At 31.0% G+C, this 20021-nt stretch overlaps 1 long non-coding RNA gene across 1 annotated transcript; it reads left to right on the plus strand.

Moving 5' to 3' along the window:
• Positions 1 to 12163: 12163 nt before the first annotated feature.
• LOC148265781 (uncharacterized) lies at positions 12164 to 14114 on the plus strand. Its single transcript, XR_015819105.1, has 4 exons — positions 12164 to 12630; positions 12699 to 12778; positions 12970 to 13035; positions 13256 to 14114. It is a non-coding gene; the product is annotated as an uncharacterized LOC148265781 (long non-coding RNA).
• Positions 14115 to 20021: the final 5907 nt, after the last annotated feature.

Here is a 20021-nt window from a genome sequence, read left to right on the forward strand (position 1 = left end):
TATGAGGAAGGTCATTAATTATGGCACTCATTACTGAACGGACTATGAGGATAGCCGATGATTATAAAAATGTTTGAATATCCATATGTAGAGGGGATCCTTATGGGCCCTTGATGATACTGGTAAAAATAGCATCACTCAATGAAACACTGAAGAATGTACAAAGAAAAATATTCAAATATGTGAAAATGTGCATTTGTAATTGTGGCTATGATTCTTAATTAATGTTACGTAATGATTTTTGTGACTTTGAAAAATATTATATGAGTTGGTTTGGAATAATAGTGATTTGAGAAAGTAATGTATGAACATGAAGTTTGATGAAAGAAATGCAATATGATTATGTGAAAGGGTATATGATTATTTGGAAGCAGATATGAAATTTGGATTTATGATATCATTATCTACAAGAAGGAAAAAGTTATTTAGAATGGAAAATAAAAAGAATGATGTTATGATGGTTATGGTTATGTTTCAATATTGGATTTTCTCTAATGAAATTTGCATTTGTCTTATCAAATTGGTGTGAATTTTTGTTTTGTTTAAAAAATCTTTCAACAATATTTTTTTATAATTAAAATCTCTTTCTTATAATGTGATGCCCTGTTGGAGATTTTTATTTTCTACGGATATTGATGGATTGTTCTGTGAAAAGATAGCATATTTATTCTTACTAAGTAAGTGTGTGCTCACTCAAATTACCATCTCAGTTTTTCGATCAGGATAAACTATCAAGAATACCAGTCCCTTAAGGAAGAATCAATGAGTCAAGTATGAATGATTGCAAAGATCTGAAGTCAAGGTAGTTTAATTTCATTAAGTACACCTACTAAATTCAAGTAATAGAATGTTTATGTGCATTGTCTCATGTATTGGTATTCGATTTGTAAGGGATGTATAATATAATGCTCTATTAATTGTTGCAGATTAGTAGTTTTTACACGTATGATAATGTCAATTCTCATAAGAGAAATTGGGACATTACAGAACCATCTTGCGCTCACACTCCATAATAGGATGAAGTAGCATATGCAAGAACAGTCACCTTTTAACCACCAACAGAGCTTTTCCCTTCCAAAACATCAAAAAAAAATATCGAGGCAAAGTTGTCCTTACCACCACCTACTTTATTAATCATTTGTCCACAAGTGTTCTTCACTTCAAAAGTCTTCTTTAAATGCATCAACAGTTTTATCTAGTAGTAAATATGACAAATTATCTGATCCCTTGAATATTTAGGTGTGTTGTTTTTCTTCATATTGATTCTCATCAAAGAGAAAAACTTAATCGTTAAGCCCCAGAATGTGTTTTGGCGATATATTTCTCATCTCAAAAAGGGTAAGAATATTATCATTTGTCAAGTCAAAATTCTATGTGTATGTTGACGTTAAATTTGTTGAACAAGAATCCTAATTTACCTAACCTTATCTGCAGGAGAGTGTATATGGAAAAATAAAGATATAAAATTCCTAAAGGATTTTAATGTACTACTATTGTCACACATCTCAAAACCATCACCACAAAAGAACGTTTAGAATCCACTAGGAAACTCACAACTTCTTAGGCTTTCTTAGGTACATACAATGAGGGAGATGCCAATTATTGAGCCAAAGCAAGTCCAAGAATTTAACGTTGATCCTAGAACTGAGGTAATCATTTGAAAAGTATACTTTAAATACACTATCAAATATGACCTTGACTTTTGTTAGATATTGTTTTATAAAGGTATAAAAGAATTCACTAATCATCTTTTATATCCTACCTTATAATTTATGTCATTTGATATTTTTCATTAACCTATAGAAATTTCTTCAAAAGTTTAAGTAATAAGTATACCTCTAATACATTATCTAAGAAATTATTTTGTGAAAATAAAAAAATGCTCTGTGCCTGGAAATGCAAGCATTTGAAAAGAACTGGACTTGAAAAATGGTAAATCTACCAAAAGGTAAGAAAATGATAGGATGCAAATGAGTTTTCTCAATCAAATATAAATAAGATGACAATATCAAAAGATATAAGTGAGAGTAATAATAAGAGATTATATACAGACATATAGAATAAACCACCAAGAGATATTTGCACTAATAGCAAAGATGAATACTCTAATCTTGTTGTCATTAGATATCCACTTTGACTAGCAATTATAAAGTTTGATGGAAAAAAATGCATCATTACATAAAGATTTAGAAGAATGAGTCTATATTGATATTCCAACAAACTTTAACAAAGGAGCAGGACCATATAGGCTATGTAAAATAAGAAATGCTCTTTATGGACTTAAACAATCACTAAGAGCATGATTTGAAAAATTAGCAAGAGTGATGATAAATCAAAACTTTAAGCACGCTCAAGTAGACCACACTCTTTTCATCAAACACTCAGGGACAACGAAAGTTACAACTCTCATAATATATGTAGATGATATTATCGTAAAAGAAACTGATGAGAATAAACAATGAACACTAAAATAATATCTAATAAAAGAATTCAAAATCAATAAACTAGACAAGCTAAAGTATTTTTTAGGAATTGAAATTGTCCACTCTGAATCTAAATTTTAAACAAATTAATTTAAAGGGTAAAATTATATTTTTAGTAATTAATTATCTATTTCTTTTTCTGTTCTAAAAAATTTATATATATAATTGTAATATTTAATAAAATAACGTCAATCAAAAAATTATTCTTAACAATAACAAACTCAAATAGAGAATTGGTATTCAAATATCTAGGAAATAATTTTCATTCATCTTCAAATTTTGTTCTAACTCATTAAAGTTTTACTTACAAGAGTGAAAAAAAAAAAAAAAAAGAGAACTATATAGAGCCATTCATTTAAGCCTTCATCCTTCTTGCTTACCCTCTTATTCTCTTCCTTAAATTTTGTTTTAAATTTTTCTTTTGTCTTTTTTTCATGCCCCCTTATTGTTTATCTTCTTCCTCCATCCTGAGTCTTATTCCGGACCCCCTTTTTAATAAAAAATTTGGCTCCCTTTTCAATCAACATCGTCATCAACCCCTCAGCCGGTTTCCACTTGCACCATCATTATATTTCTGTCACCTTCACCTGAATTTCTTACTGAGTCCATTCTCTCTTTGGTTCTCCCTCATCGTGTGCGCTTCTGCTTCAGCTAGCATCATCATCATTCCCTACTTCTTTTTTCCCTTGCTTTTAACTGCTAGATCTCTGCCTTTCTTTCTCTAATTTTGGCACTAAAATCCTTGACTCCCTCTTCTCTTTTCTTCCTCCATTTTCACATACAAACCAAGTCCTAAACTGCCGTCCATTTTTGGGGAAGGCAGTGGAAGAGGCCCAGGAAAGCTTGGCCAATAAGGGGAAGACAGAAAATAGGCTGGGTTTTGAGTCTATGCCGAGAGCAAAGGAAGAAGGAAAAGAAAAAAAATAAAGAAGACTGGGTTGGGCTGATTTTTCATTTCATTTTGGGCCAATTTAAAATGAATAGGGTTTGACACTTTTGGATTTTAATTGGACAGGGTTTTTAGGTTCAAATTAAAAATAAAAGGAGTTTCGGTTTTGGATTTTAAATTAAAAAGATCAAAAAGAAATTTTAGGGGTTTGGAATTGATTTAGGATTTAGAAGGGCTTCACAAATGGGTTAGATTTTCAAGCTTTGAAATGGCTTCAAAATAAAAGAGGAATTTTAATTTACAAAATGAGTCTAATAATAATAATAACTCCATGCAAGAAAAGCCCTCGTTTGCTATCACCTAATTTTATTTTATGATTTAATTATGCTCTTTTCTCTTTGTCTTATCCCTCTCTTTTTCTCTCCTATTTTTTGCTTACTTCCTCTACCTCCTCTTTCTCCTTTAAACCAAAACATCTCCTACATTTTTTCCTTCCTTTCACAAACATCAATATGTAAAAATATAACACCATTTAAAATAATTATAAAGTCATTTTCATTAAAAAAAAAATTATAAAATCATTTCAATTGCCGTAATTCTTCCTTTAATACCTATTTTCAATAAAAGAGAAAAACAAAATCATAACAGGAGAATTTGTTATTCCTGCTTTCTAACACAACATAAATGAGAGAGAAGAGAGAAAGACAACTGAATCTAAATTTTTATTATCACAACAAATTTCATCTATTAGAGAGGAACAATATCATAAACTTTTAAATTTCACATATTATAAACTACAAGCAAAAGCGTATGAGAAAATCAAAGAAAATAATTATCCACCACAAAAATCAGTACATACCTTGATTGATGTTATGTTTTGTGAAGCAAGTTAACACTAGTGGAGACTCTCGCAACAAGCAGAAGCAGAATATGGAAGTGAAAAAGGCAGAAGCATATGAGGAGGAGAAGCAAGCTGCGATGAAGAAAGAATAACTAGGTTTGGGTAGAAGAAAAACAAAATTTGGGTTTAAGGGTAAAACAAAAATTAATAAATAATTGTGATGGTAAATTCAACCACATAAAAACTACAAAATCGGTGGTTTGAAAAATCTGAAAAAAAAAATGGAAAAATAATCTACCACTAAATACCATCCAACCAACCATACCATCTGTTTGAAAGTTATCCAAACAATACAAATTCATTGAATTATCATACCACACATTAATAATCCATCATCCAAATACAATATAAAAGATACCCTCTGTTTACTTTACGAGCCTTCACCAAGCACTCTCTTAATAGCAGCTAAAACCTTGAACGAGCCCATGACCTGCTTCTAGGCCAATTCTATCCACAGCCTCTATGGCTTGGATTTTAATCCAACTTTGGCCTTCTCTTACCTCTAAAAACCTTTTAAAGTATCATAACATAGCCCATTTTTCCCATGTTTCTGTTTCCCCCATTAACTCCACTCCAACTTTTTTATATTGATAATCACCCATGGGAAGCTTTTTGTTGATTTACTATTTGCATGAAACGTCTACATAATCCAACAACCACTCCCTTCTTCAATTTTGTTCTTTTCAACAACCGTCATAGAATTCACTTTGGCATTGCGTTTCATGGCTTTGCATGCTTCTATTAAAAATTCAAAAGTTTGTTTTTTATAGGAATTACATGAGAGAGTCCTCAATCTCTCTCTTATAGAGAATCTGATAATTCACTAGTGTCTTTGGACCTATCATATATTGACTCCACCTCTTCCATCTGAATCCAAGATATCTGGCCATTAACTTCCACTGATAGATCCTTGGAAATATGTGGATCTCTCGGTCCCTCAATGCATAACATAACTTCTTTAAAGGATATCTCTTTTTTGTTTATTTGCTTAAACATACCAATTTCTTAAAAGTGCTAGTTAGTTCCATGAAGAAGCGATTTGACCATACATGTAAAAGGATTCCTCTATAGTTTATCCATACCTTCTTTTCCTCTATATGTCATTCTTTTACCTCCTTAATTAAAGTAGTTTCCTTCCCCTTTCATGCCTTCACTCACTTCCTCATTGCATCTAGATTTAGAAAGCTTACTATATCTCTATTGATTTTCCACCTTTTGCTGTTCAAGATTTGGCCCCAACACTTCCTTTTTAACATATTCAATCTCTACTCCCTAATGGAGTTGGAGTAACGCACTTCAAAGTAACCACCCATATTCCTTCTTCCTATTTTTCTACCACCCTGCTTATGTTTCATTTTTGCTCATAAAGGTGTCTCCATCTAGTACCCATTTCAAACACCTTAGCATGTCGCATCTCCCCCTCTTATATTTCGATCCATCTACTTTCTTTCCTTCCCTAAGTTTCTGTCCTTTTTTATTTTTTATTTTTTTTGTAAGTCTTGCTCTAGTGTTTTTGTCTTTAACAACCAATGAACTTCATCCGAGATTTTCACTACAATCTTTTCACACCATTGAAGATTACACCTTTGGCTTCTTCAATAGCTATGGCGGCCTCCTCCAGTGAACCATACCTAACAATGCCAAAATAATTTCTCGTATTCCTTCTAACCTTGTTTGATAATTACATGTCCTCCATTCTTCCATGCTTGCTGAAGAATTATCCCATCTTAGCACTGATATTGTATATAAACACGGTTACAAGTATGTTTCTCCATTCCTTAATCTTGTTCACCTGTAACTCTTGGCTCTATCCTTCTCTTCATTTCTTTCATGGCTCTTTTCCATTGAATGAGTTTCCATTCCCCTTGAGATGAACATGAAGCTACAATCCTTACTATTTCCTTCATTACTTTTTTTCTACTGCAGTATTTTTTTTCATTCTTGTTGTTGGAAATTCAAGCTTGTGAATGTTTCTTTGACTTGATTAAATTTCAATTAAACAATCAATGTTTCTTAATTGAAAATTGAAACCATGTGATAATGGAGAAAATTTAGAGTAACTAAAACAGGATTAAAGAAATATATTAACTTTAAAAATTAATAGTTTTAAATTTATACCAATTTAAAAAAATTAATTTAACCTTTATTTTTTAAGTGGATTTACACTAAAAAAATTACTGGTCTTATAACTTAAATGGGCCATTTTTTAATGCTTTTGTTCAATAAAATTACTACCTATTACAATGTTCTTCGTCCAAATAAATAAAAAATAAAAAACTATTACAGTGTCCAATTTATCAATGTAATGTTAATAGTCTCCCAATGTAATGTAAGACGAGTATAAACATAATATTATAAAAGTAACAATGTCACTTGAATGAATTCTTATATGCGAAAATAATAGTGTACATATATATATATATATATATATATATATTACTGAGTAGGAGCAGGAGAAGAGGAGATGCATTGACGCTGTCATCTGTGGACTTGCAGAGTGCAAACAAGACATGCCACAAAATAATAGCACACACACACACACACACATATATATATATATACAGATAATCAGACTATTATTTACTTGCCCCCAAACAAATAATAATATATCAAGTTTTTTAAAATTAAATGTAATTTGCCTTAAATGATTATTTACCAAAATTAAAAGTTTGAAAACTAAATTGTGACAAAAGAGTACTTTCATGACTAAATTGTCCCTTGATTGAAAGTTCAAAAACTAAATTGGGTATTTTCACTTATTAAAGTTATACACATTAAGGTGTTAGGGGAATAATATGCAATAATACATGTTGCGGGCTGGATGTTTTGCATTTTAGATTTAGTTTATGATAAATTGGAGACCTTAGTGGTATGAAGGATACTTTAATTAGAGTTATTTGGAATATACGATTCCAATGAAACTTCCACTGGATTAAGATTTCTCTTATAAACATATACAAAAGTTCAAATTATGTTTATAGAAATCTAAAACAGACTAGGAAGAGTCTTAAACTTCCAAGTAAATTAAGATTCTAAAATTATGTAAGAATTAAAAGTACAGGAATGTAATTAATGCAAGATTTAAGAAAGCCCCCTAAGTGATAAAACATTAATATTCCTAAGAGATAAGAATTTTAGGCCAACTTATGTTCATATAATTTATGGCACCAATAATTTTTTTTGGTTATTTAGTTCTCAGAGTTTTGCACTTATTACAACTCAGATCTCTAATATTTTGTTAGTTAGAATTTGGTCTATTATTTTTTTAAGAAAAAATTTATTTCGATATGTTAGAAGATAATTTAAAAATAAATTTGACTAATTAATTTTTAGGATAATTAATCAAGTCATGTCGAGGACCAAAATGTTACCAAAAAATTAGAGATCAAATTATAGAATGTATTAAACTTCGGAGGAGAGTAATTTGGTGATTTGCTTTAACTTTTATTGGTTGCTTGAAGAATTAATACAACACAACTATAAAATATAAGAACTTTTTACCATAGTAACGTCAAGTCCTTAAGCACTAAAAAAACTTGCATCTCAAATAAATATTAGATAAGACCTAAACATTAAAAAATTACTTAAATTTTTTTCTAGTGTAAATATAAGATATTAAATCGAAATGGGTAGATACTTGAAGTGCTAATCATAGTCTTGCATTATGATAATAGAGAGAGTGGATTTTTTATGATTTAAAAAGTTATTGGCACGGCGAAGTCTTTTCTATGAATGAGAAAAAAACATTACACGGTAATGCATGTTAGAAGTTTGTAATTGGGATTTTGTGTTATTTACTTGTCTGGAGACACGCCACATAGATAGCCTCTTTTTTAGAAATAGGATTTTGTTTAACATGAAGACCTATAAAAAAGGGCACACCTAGTTGATTATAAGACAAAAAAATTGCAAAACAAGTCAAAATTATATCATATATAAATGAGAATTATGTCTAATTAAGAAATGAGTAAAAGAACTTGAGGTCACTCCTAATCCTAAAATATTAGGGTTGTGACCCCACTTAGTCCAATGAAACTTGCTTTCCACATTAACAAGATTTGAAATTTAAATTAAATAATAGGCAGTAAACATGTATTAAGATCTCATATATGTGAAATATATTTGAATTACATATTATATTTTTTTCATGTTGTATTTCCAAGATAACATAAATTACTTCAGTTAGAAGTCTACTTAAACCAAACAAACTAAATAGTCCTAACTATCAAACAGGAAAAGAACTTTAAGATAGTACTCTCCCATCAAAAGATTTTTCATGTTATCATTTAACCTATCAAGGAGGAACTTTATTCTAAACCAGAACTTGATGATCATGTCGCCTACATGACATAGAAAGATGAGGATAAATCTATCAATATCCATAAATTAGCATCATTGTCTAATGACCTTAGAAGACACACAAAGACTAAAAGACTATGAAAAGTATCACGAATCATTTACTAGAGTTTTTTGAATATATGTGAAATATCTTTCAATAGAATATTAGCCTTTTTCATTGTGTATTTCTAAGACAATGGAAATTACTCTATTTAGAAGTCGACTTGAACAAAATAAGCTACATAGCCTTAAATTTGAAAAGGAACCTCAAGATAGTACTTTCCCATATAAAAGATTTTATTTTATCACTTAACCAACAAAAGAGGAACCTTATTCTAAAGCAGAAGTAAATGATCATGTCGTCTACATGACATGAAAGGATGAAGATATATATGTTAATGTCTACATAGTGTTATTCTCTAATGACCTACAGAAGAAATAAAAATTAAGGGACCATGAAAAGTATCATGGATCATCTGTAAAAGTTATTTGGTAAGAAAAAGAATACCATGGGGTTTTTCAGTTAATTTGAGAGATTATTTGTAGAACTCCATGAGACATAAATGAAGAATGTAATTGATACTTCAAATTCATATGCCCTTAAGCTAAATAATAACGTGGGAAATAATTGATTTTACATTCCCTTCCTACATTATTTTTTACTTTTGTGATCAATTATTAGATTATTGGTGTGAAGCCTCAAACAACTCAACTTCTAAACATGTTTAAAAAATTTAAAAGTATTTTGAAGTAGAGAAAAAGTTAAACCCTTTGTTCAAATGCCAAATTGTTGCATTTAGTGTAAACATAACCCTAATATGATCCCTCGTGAGAATTATGCCTATAGTAGATATCATTCCTTTAATACATGATCCTTTCTTAGTTGGTCATGATTTCTCTTTTGGCATGTTATGGTAAGTTGGTGCTACCATAACTAAAGGGAAGTCACATGTTCTTTATAAGAGAAAGTCTGACACATACCTTAAAACTACTAAAATTTAGTTTGAGCCAAAATAAAAAAGTAAAATGCCAAATATGTTCCTTTTTAGTGAATTAGACCATGTTATGTAATATCATACAATGTATTAGCCTATAACTAATATCATACTATTTTTTTCAAACTTTTTGGTTAGAAAATATAATCCCTCTCATAGTTCATGCATTATTAAAGGTACTTACCATATTAGAATAATTAGACTTCTTCATCAGACAATGTCCTTGAATTTCTCATAATCATTTTTTGCATATACTTTTTCCTTAAAAGAATCACACAAATTTTAGATATCCTTATATACCACTTGTATGGTTGATATAAGGTTGAGAGGACTTAATGTTATATGTCTTTTTGATTACCTATATGCATGGAATATATGTATACATGCTTAATCTTAATGTTTAATTTTTTAGCCACGAAAAAACGTCTTTGCCTAAGAAGGAGGTTATAACTCTATAGTAGTGTTGAAAAGCGAAAGGTTTAAAGGAGAGGATGTCGAACCAGAAAGGGTTTGAGGAGACTTGTGGAAAAATATGGGCACTTAATAGTGAGGTTATCCAAACAATCATGGGACTATCAAAATTGGTGAACAACTTCTTCATTACCTTGATTGATATCAAGATAATCTAAAAGCATCTTAATGAAGATTAAGAGGAGATAAGGGTTGAGGAAAACCAACTGTAGTTGAAAGACAATAAAGCTTAAAAAGAAAAATGGCTTAAGGAAATAAATTAAAAATATAAGAAAAGGATCAAGGTTAAAAAAGTCCAACCCAAAGGAAACAAATTCATGAAGCCGGAAAAATCCCAACTAAGTTAGGAATAAGACTTGCAAAAAGGGTAAAGCCCAAGGAAAAAAACTTACATGTTTCATAAAACCTCTATTTGAGTTATGTTCAACTCAAGTAAAGAGTTCGAATGCAACCCTTGAAGCCAAGAAAGGTTTGAAACCATTGTCTCAAGGATTTAAACTCGGCGTCTTCTATGTTTTTCACAAGTAACAAGCTAAGAAAAGGATAGCCATGATCTCATATATACGAGATCTATGTACTTTAAGAAGTGAGGTCCTAATTTAAAAACATAACACCACTACTTGTCAAGTCTAAATAATTGGATAAAAAAATATCATTTTTATCATTAGAATGAAGACCATCATCATATAAATATACTCAAGGTTGGGTTATCCAAGGTGATATAGAGATCAATCAATGTCTTTACTTAGCACTCTTATATTTGAAATATGCATTTCAAGTTTTCAACTCTTATGAATACCCCTTACTCTTTTTAAGCATCCTTAAACATTATCTTATTTTCTCTTAAAAAGAATGGAAACCTAAGAAATAATATTCTTAGTAGTATTTTCCTGTCATCTTAGTTTATAACTACATGAAATTTGTCTAGTAAAAATAAGTATCTTAAAAGCAAAAAAAAAACAAGAAAACAAATAAAAATGGTATAATAAAAGAAGAAAGTAAAAGAACTTTTCGAAAAAGAATTGTTCACTACTAAAATAGTCTTCCAAAAGAAGAAAAAAGAAAAAAATTAGATAAACAAGAAAGAAAGAGGTAAGAGGAAATAAAACAAAAGATTAAAAAAAAGCTACAAATAATAGGACTTGGGCATAAAATTTTGAGAAAAATAAGTTAAGAAAATATGCCTATAGAGATCACACTATCAAGAGATCTAAAATTGGGATATAGAAATCGTACCTATTATAAGATTATATATAAAAATTTTACTTGAGCAAACTCTAAGAAGGCTATAAATTGGGGCATAACAATTACACTCTTAAGAATATAAATTATCTTTAAACTGAGGGACAAAATGTTCCTTTTCGCTTCCTTTCTAAAATTGAGCCTTATCATGATTCTTAAAATAATCAACCCATGTTTAAATCTTTCTCTTTATTGATTATTAACATGACTAACATATCAACCATAATGTTTAATGTTTATAATCCATTCTCAAAACAATCACTCAACAATTTTAAATGCACCTTAAATGACCTTTAAAAGAAAAAGAAGAAGAGATTCTTTCCAAATGATCATAATAGTGACGAGTGACTAAGAGCTTTTCACACATAAAGTTTTAAGTAGACATTGAATCATCCTTGTTATCCTAGCCTTGAATAACTCTACTTATTGATTGTCATGACTACCCTAACCCTCTCTTTTTTTTATAATTTTCCACAAGTCCTCGTCATTCTCGTGATAAATAAAGCTGGGAGTTTTTCTTCATAAACCTAAAAACTTGTTAATTTTAGTTTCAGAGGTAAAACAATAACTTTTAGACAATAATTCTTATCCAAAGTAAGGTATATATATACACGCATGCATATTGTAACACTCGCAAACAAATTATGTTTCAAATTTGTGAATTTCTCTTTTATAAATTTTGAAATTTTGATATTTTTTATCTTTCAAATTTAATCTGTTTAGAAGTACATGTGAAATTCCCAAAAATTTTCCCAAATAATTGGAATTGAAAAAATCCCCAAGCCCACAAGTTCTTCATTTTTTAGGGCACAAAGCTATAAAAGGGGAGAAAATTTCCCCCAACCCACGAGGGAAGCAGGCCACGCGAATTCACAAGCCATGTTAATGTGCACATCCAAAAGAAAACCTATGGGAACACGAATCCGCGAACATCTGCATTTTCCCTCCGCCTGCGGAACACCTAACAATTGAAAAGATGGCGACATGAGGCCCTTATTTCATGTCCGCCACTTCGGGCCAGGTGGCCACCCACGACCGCCCAAGACAGGAACCAGTCGGCCACCCAAAAGCTTCAAAGGCCTAGATCACTTGCATATGATTTGATGACTAGAATTGAGAGGGAAAACCCCTTTAAAAGGGAGAGTTCTTTGAGTCTTCTTCTTCTTCTAGACTCAAAAAGAGAAAAAACCACGAGAAAGAGAGGGAGTCAAGAGAGAATGAGAGAGAATGATTTATGTGAGACTGAGCAACACTGCAGACGATGAAGCTTATGCGAACTAGGACCTTGTGACACATTTTTTTCTTTGAGAAGTAAGCCTTCTCCTTTGCCTTCTGTTTTTGTTTTCCGCCGTCGTCCAGTAACACTCTTCTACATACAGCTAACTCCTCAAAGTCGAACACACAATAGTGTCAAACCAAAGTTCTATTTTATGACAAAACAGCTCCTTCAAAACAACAGGTAACAACTGACTTCCTTTTTCCTTTTCTGTCTCCTTTTAGACTTCCATATGCCTCCTACGATAGAAATAATTGAGCTTAAATATTAAGATCAACTGGACTGAACCCTGATAATGGAATTTCTTTAGAAACCCACGATTTGACATCGTTTTATTACTAACACTGCAGGTTACTTTTTCTGGTTACTTATAGGTTTTTTCCTCACATAGGAACTCAAATTTCTGAACGTTAGACTCCAAAAGAGAGGTCGACAGTGTGGTAAGAATATGGGTAGTTTATTTCATGCAGATGATTGGTTTTCTAAAGGCATTTAATCAGTAAAAACTTTGCAAAGCTCATTCATGCATACTGTTTTGATTTAGTATGAGTGTGTGCGTGCGTTCATGCATTTTTCTGGTATTTAATCGGTTAACTTGATAAAGATTTATGTTTGTTTTATGATTTCGAATGAATGATGATGTGTTTGAATGATTTATAGAATAAGGAAATTGATGAAAAACGCAAGGGAATCGGGGATAGGCTAAACTGCCTCTGCCCTCATCTACCAGGTGCTAAAAGTGCTAACAAAAATGGGTGGACACGACTCTACCATGCACGATACGCATGTGGGATGTTGTCCATGCACCCATTAATGCTGGGACAAGGTCCCTTGGCACGCTACATACGCTTAGCCCGTTACACGAAGACCCACAGGCTCTGTTAGGTGCCCAGGCGTCAAAAGAGCCCAGATTGGCACTATTCGTACCGCGCAAGAGAATGTGCATAAGTGTGTGCGGGGTTCCATGCCTAGGTGCTTGAAAACATTAGGACAGAGTCCCCTTGGCATGCTACTACACGCAGCAGGCCCTAAAGTGTTGTGCGGCTTTATCAGGCACTAGGCGCCGAGAGGAAAAAACATTGTCCGTGTCGTACGAGCACGGTAAAATATCCCCCTTCAGCGGACTATACTCCAGCTCTTTTTTCGGGCCAAATTAAATGAATTCGAAATTAAACGAACATGGAATTTAAAGTGAAATTGGGCCAAGAATCAAAATAAAATATTAAAACATTAAAACCAAAAAAACGAATGTTAAGAGACCAAACATTTTTTTATGTAGAGCAGGATGTCACACATATATTTTGTGTTGTTAAACTGCAGCAGTTGAAAAATCTAGCTCCTTAAAACATGGAACCAAGGAAAGGAAAAAGGTTAAAAGGTTAAGAGACCAAACTCAAAGCTAAGGTATTTAAAAAGTATGCCAAGTACATACTTCAAAGCAAAATTAAAAAATAAATAATAAAATAAGTTTGGAAAATGAAGAACAAAATTTATAATAATAAAGACTAACTCGAGCTCTGTAACTACAATTATCCTGCAGCCACGTTATTAATATTAGATAGTGGTCTTCTTATGTTATTATGCTTTCAAAATTTTAAATACAAATTTAAAAAAACAAAATGTATTAGATCTTTTTAACTCCTTTGCTTGTTAAAATGGAGGTTGTATATTACGTGAAATAGATAAAGAAAAATTTCAAACCACATCATTTTGGGTGTGACAAATTTTCTTTCTAAACTCCACATTTTTGGCTTTCAATTTTAGATGAGTAAAATTACGAAAATTACAAAAAGAAAAAAAAAATTGAACCAACATATGGGTTGACTATTTTCTATCAATAATTGCATCACTAAAATTAAATAGAAAAGAGTTTCTAAGTCCTAACCTAATATGATGTGTTTATCATGAGATATATGTTTTTCTTAATGAATTTATAAAGTAAGAAGACAAAAAAATGGAAGGATAAATATTCCAACAAAAACTATATTAAATAATATAATTCTGATAATATAATGATTAACTCCAAGTTAATTGTGGAATATAAATACTGGTCCCCACAGACTAAAAGTGGTCCCCTTTTTCTCTATTTTATTTTATTATTATTATTATTTTGGTGTTTCATTAAAAGAAACAATGTAAATGGTCTCAGACTCTTGAGTACGATAAGAGAATTTGGAAAACGCCATCCCCTTCATTTACACGTGGCAAGCACCCACAGAAGCAAGTACTTATCTCTTTCCCTGTTTTCTCGGAACTCACTCTGTATTACAATTTCTTCATTCCCATTAATTACAAATTTAAAGAGGGAAAAGTTTTTATCCCATGGAGCCAACACCACCTTATTACCATTTTAGATTATATGAACCGTACACGTGGTAATCACTAGACATTCTGATTCTCCATTTATTGCAGTGGGACCCTTCTAAACTTTGGATACCCAAAACTGAAACAGGCTTGATCAGCCACCAGATTGTCAGCTGACAGCTGGTGAGAAAACTGTGGCCTGGTGATCTCTTTCAACTTTTGCAGCCACAGCTTCTTAGCCAATGGATGAGAGACATGTGTCTAGCGGGGGCTACTTATCCTCTAAGCTCTTGGATAACGAGTTAAATTTTATCATTATTTTTTATGAAGGTGGAAATTATTATTGTAAGATTTGAATCATATACTTGGTAAGAGCATTGTGTAACTCATTGCCACGAGAACCACATTTCTGGGTTAATTTGATTGTTAAATTAGTGGTCTCTTTGAGTAGCAGCAAATATTTGCTTTATATATTAAAACAGATAAAAGAATATGTTGGCTTATGGATTTGCTATATATATATGTGTGTGTGTGTGCGCGCGCGCGCGCGCAATACATGCTATGTTTTTTACTAATAAAATGGTGGTTAAATTTTTTATATTTTATTAAAAAATTATATTTTAATTTTATTCAGAATATATTAAAATCTTATGAAGAACTTAAAATTCATTATTCAATGAGTGTTTTATGAACCGGATGTGATTATTTTGTAATATTTAATTTAATATAATTAAAAATTTAATTCATTAATATATTAATGTAATTTCAATAATTAAATTGAGTTAATTTTTTATAAGTTTATTATTTATATATGAAATTAACACTTTATAGTTTAATTTTCTCTACTTAAAAAGTTATAACGGATTAAAAACTCAATCTACTATTTTTTTTATTTTTTTTTTAAAATGCTATGTTTTTTGCAATTATATTTGTTAATTTTTTAGCAAGATACTTTTTTTAATGTTTAATAGTTAAAGTTTATAACATTTTCAAGGTAACAACATTTTACGTAGTTTAAATCTCTCGTTATATTCTACTAATAATATATTCGATAAGTCAATTGTATATATAGATATCAATAATATTGAAATCATCTTTTTTTATAAATAAAATCATTATTTTAAATAATAATAAAAGATAATGTATAAAGATAATTTTCATATGAATGTCTAAGATTACTTATAGTTTTCAATAAACTATATAATAAGAATATAATTTATAATGATATCATAAGAAGACATATTCACTATAAACATAATTTACATAATTTTTTTAATCATAAAATCAATATGGAATTTACAATATTTTCATATAGATTAGTATAAATAAACTACTTCTTTAGCAATTTTTTGATTTCATTATAATTTATTTTAAAAAATATTCTAAAGATTTATTGTACTAATAAAGTACAAGTTATCAATTTGTTCCACTTAAAAATTAAACTCAAAATTCATAGCTTAATAATAGCCAAGACATTGTCTCATACTAAAGTTAGTTGAGTAGCCGCCTCAATTAATTTAAAAAGCACAAAGCTAAAATTAATAGGCTCCACTATAAGCATTTTGAGCAACTTGACATACATCAAAATGATAATAAGTCTATGAGATACAACATATGGGAATTTTAGGAGGCAAATAAATGGTTTTTAAATTATTTTTTATGATAAATTCTTATGCTAGTTATTAAAAAATGTTTATATCGTGATTTTTTTTGTGTGCAAAACTTAGTAAATGGATCATATGTTTCTTCCTTGGAAGCAATAAAGAACTCAAGTATCTACCATGTTTATCAACAATTATATATACATATTTATGTCATCTCATACTTACTGTCTTAATTGAGCAAAACATACATATGAAGAAGCTGCAAGAGTCTTGTGGTGGATACAATATTTTTAGATTTAAAAGAAGTTCTAATTTGTTTCCTAGCTAACATGCTTTATAAATTTTATTTTATTTTTTCCAAATTTTAGGTTTGGTAATCTAATTATTTTTAGTTAATTTAGAAATCAAACCTATGCTCTCTAATTTATAGGCTATATATTAAGATCTTTTACTTATAGTAGAACATATATATATCTGGACTCTTGAAACGTATGGGAAAGACAAGAACAATAGATTTTGGCTAAAAATAAACTATTTTTGAATTGTTTGTAACACAAACTTTTGTATTTAATTTTAATTAGGTTTTAATATTTGTAGCACACCAAAATTAGATTTTTTTTAAATACATAGTACACACCAAATATGAAAATAAATACAAGAGTTTTTTCAATTTATTCAATTCTCTCTCTCTCTCTCTCTCTCTAGTTCCTTCATGGCATTAGAAACATGAAAAATTATAATTACTATTTTTCTGCAACTTACCCCATACCACCATACCCACTACTCTATCATTAGTGTACTATAGAAATAAATTCTTTTGCTACAAAGGCAGAAACTCTTCTATTTCCATAAGCGAAGGATTCTCTGGATCATTTGTTATCAGGCCTGTATAAAATAAGGTGACCTGGCCCAATGACAAAAGACCAAAATGCACTAGTTCACTAAAGAGTGATCTGGTGCGTTCGAGCTCATGTAAGCTCGAGGACATAACATGTATTTAAACTCGTTTTTTTTTTCTTGAGAAACCCTAATTTTCTCTCCTCTCTGCTACTGTCGACGGACACCGAAAGCTTTCAATTTGTTTTGTTTTCTTGCATTTTATTTATGGTTGTTTTGCAGGTGAATATATACACACATTGCACACACACTCTTGCAAAGAACTTTTCTCTCCGTTCACTCGACTTTGTGCCTTCCACCTTTACCGAGCTTCTCTCTTCATTCGCTCTCCTTCGTGCCTTCCACCTTTACCGAGCTTCTCTCTTCATTCGCTCTCCTTCGTGCCTTCCACCTTCACCGAGTTTCTCTCTCTATTCACTCGCTTCCGCAGCTTCCATCCGCAGCGAGGATCACCTGCACAATCTAGTATTTTCCTTCAACTTTATTTGTTGTTTTTTATACAAAATGTTGCTTTCTGGATAGCTTGAATAGTGAACTTCATTTTCTTTCATGGTATCACATCATATTAGGAATAGATAGTCAAAATTCTTACCAAACCACTGCAAACCTGAACCCCTTAAATGTCAACAACGCATATTATCTTGATAAATCATTACATTCTACGACGGTTCTTATCCCAGAACTACTTAATGACAACAACTATTACACATGGATAATTTTCATGGAGCGAGCATTGAGTATACAAAACAAGATAGGATTTATAAATGAAATCCTAACACAACCTACAGATCCAACGGACCCATTGAGAATGCACTGAAAATGGTGCAATGATATGATGATTATTTGGATACAGAATGCACTATCACCTGATATTAAAACCGACACATTTTATTCTCAAACAGCATATCGACTATGGCATGAACTATAACAAAGACATTCTGAACAAAATGCAACTAGGGTGTATCAAATTAAGTAGTCGATATATACACTCATGCAAAACCAAGAGCCAGTACGAGCTTATTTTTTAAAGCTCAAATTTTTTATTGATGAACTCCTAAATTATGAACCCATTCCTATTTACAGATGTGGGGGACTTAAACCGATTATTGGGTACCAGGAGAGGGATCACACAATAAAGTTCTTAATGGGACTTAATGAGTCATATGGCAACTTGACATCCCAAATCTTGGCAAGGAAGCCTCTCCCTAATCTAAACGAGGCATTTTCTATCATCCAATAAGAGGAGAAAATGAAGAAAATTTTTTCGAAGTTTGTCACTAACCAGGCTATGGCCTTCAGCATAAAAGAGGCCAACAAGACACAGAGAACTATCAACCCAAATAAGGAGAAGTATTATTATACCTATTACAAGAAAACTGTACACTTTTTGGAAAGATGCTTTAAGGCCAATCCAAATAGACCTATATGCACTAACTGTAATTTGCCAAGACATATAGCCAAGGTATGCTATAGAGATAAGAACTAAGTAAAGGGACAAAGGACCTAAAATAAGATAAGACAACCCACTATCAATCAGGTATCCTCTGTTGATGCACAAACTAAACTCAAGGGAGAAGAGCACAATCTATTGATAAAGGATCAACTACACCAACTTATGACCTTCATTCAACGAAGTTAAGCTACTGTCAATATGGTACAAATAACTTCAGAGCAAACTCAAGATCAGAAACTCATTGCATTCTCTAGTATGTTTTTTTGTTTCAATATATGCACAATAGATAGAAATATCACACACACACAACTTAGATAATTGATACTAGGGCCTCAGATCATATAGTACATACACTACAATTATATGTTGAGATAACATCGAATGTTAAATCTAAAGTTGAATTACCGAATGGAGAAACTGTAAATGTATCTCATGTAGGAGTAGTAAAATTAAGTGATAAACTTATGTTAAATAATGTGTTGTGTGTGCCTTCATTTAAATTTAATTAAATATCTGTAAGAAAGTTAACACAGGATATTAGGTGTTGTCTAATTTTTTACAACAATATTGTGTTATTCATGACCTTTTGACCTGGAAGACACTTGAGATGGGCTAGATTAAGGATGGACTATATCAGCTTAGACAACCTAAGGATTCAGAAAAGGCAAGTCAACAAATTTTTGCAGGAATAACACTACAAAGCTCCAGCAAAGAGGAGAGGGACTTTGATTTGTGGCACTACAGGCTTGGACACCCTTCATTTAAATCTAGTTTTGATTTTGATATGTTAGCAAACAAAGACTTTAAGTTATGTTATGTATGCCCATTGACAAAGATGCATAAACCTTCATTTTTTGATAGTAGTAATAAAGCATAACAATGTTTTAATTTAATATATTGTGATATTTGGCGACCTTATAATGAAATTTCTTATGTTAGTTTTAGATATTTTTTAACCATTGTTGATGATTTTACTAGATGTACTTGGGTATATATGATGCAAAGTAAGGCTAAAATAGGTTTACATTTGCAACATTTTTGCACCTTTATTGAAACCCAATTTGACAGGAAAGTAAGAGTAATTAGAACTGATAACGGAAGAGAACTCGAAATGAAGAGATTTTATAATGAGAAGGAAATCATGCATCAAAAGAGTTGTGTGGAAACT

Source organism: Carica papaya, chromosome 5 (genome assembly GCF_054855325.1).
Source record: "Carica papaya isolate Zhongbai chromosome 5, ASM5485532v1, whole genome shotgun sequence".
Taxonomy (NCBI): domain Eukaryota; kingdom Viridiplantae; phylum Streptophyta; class Magnoliopsida; order Brassicales; family Caricaceae; genus Carica; species Carica papaya.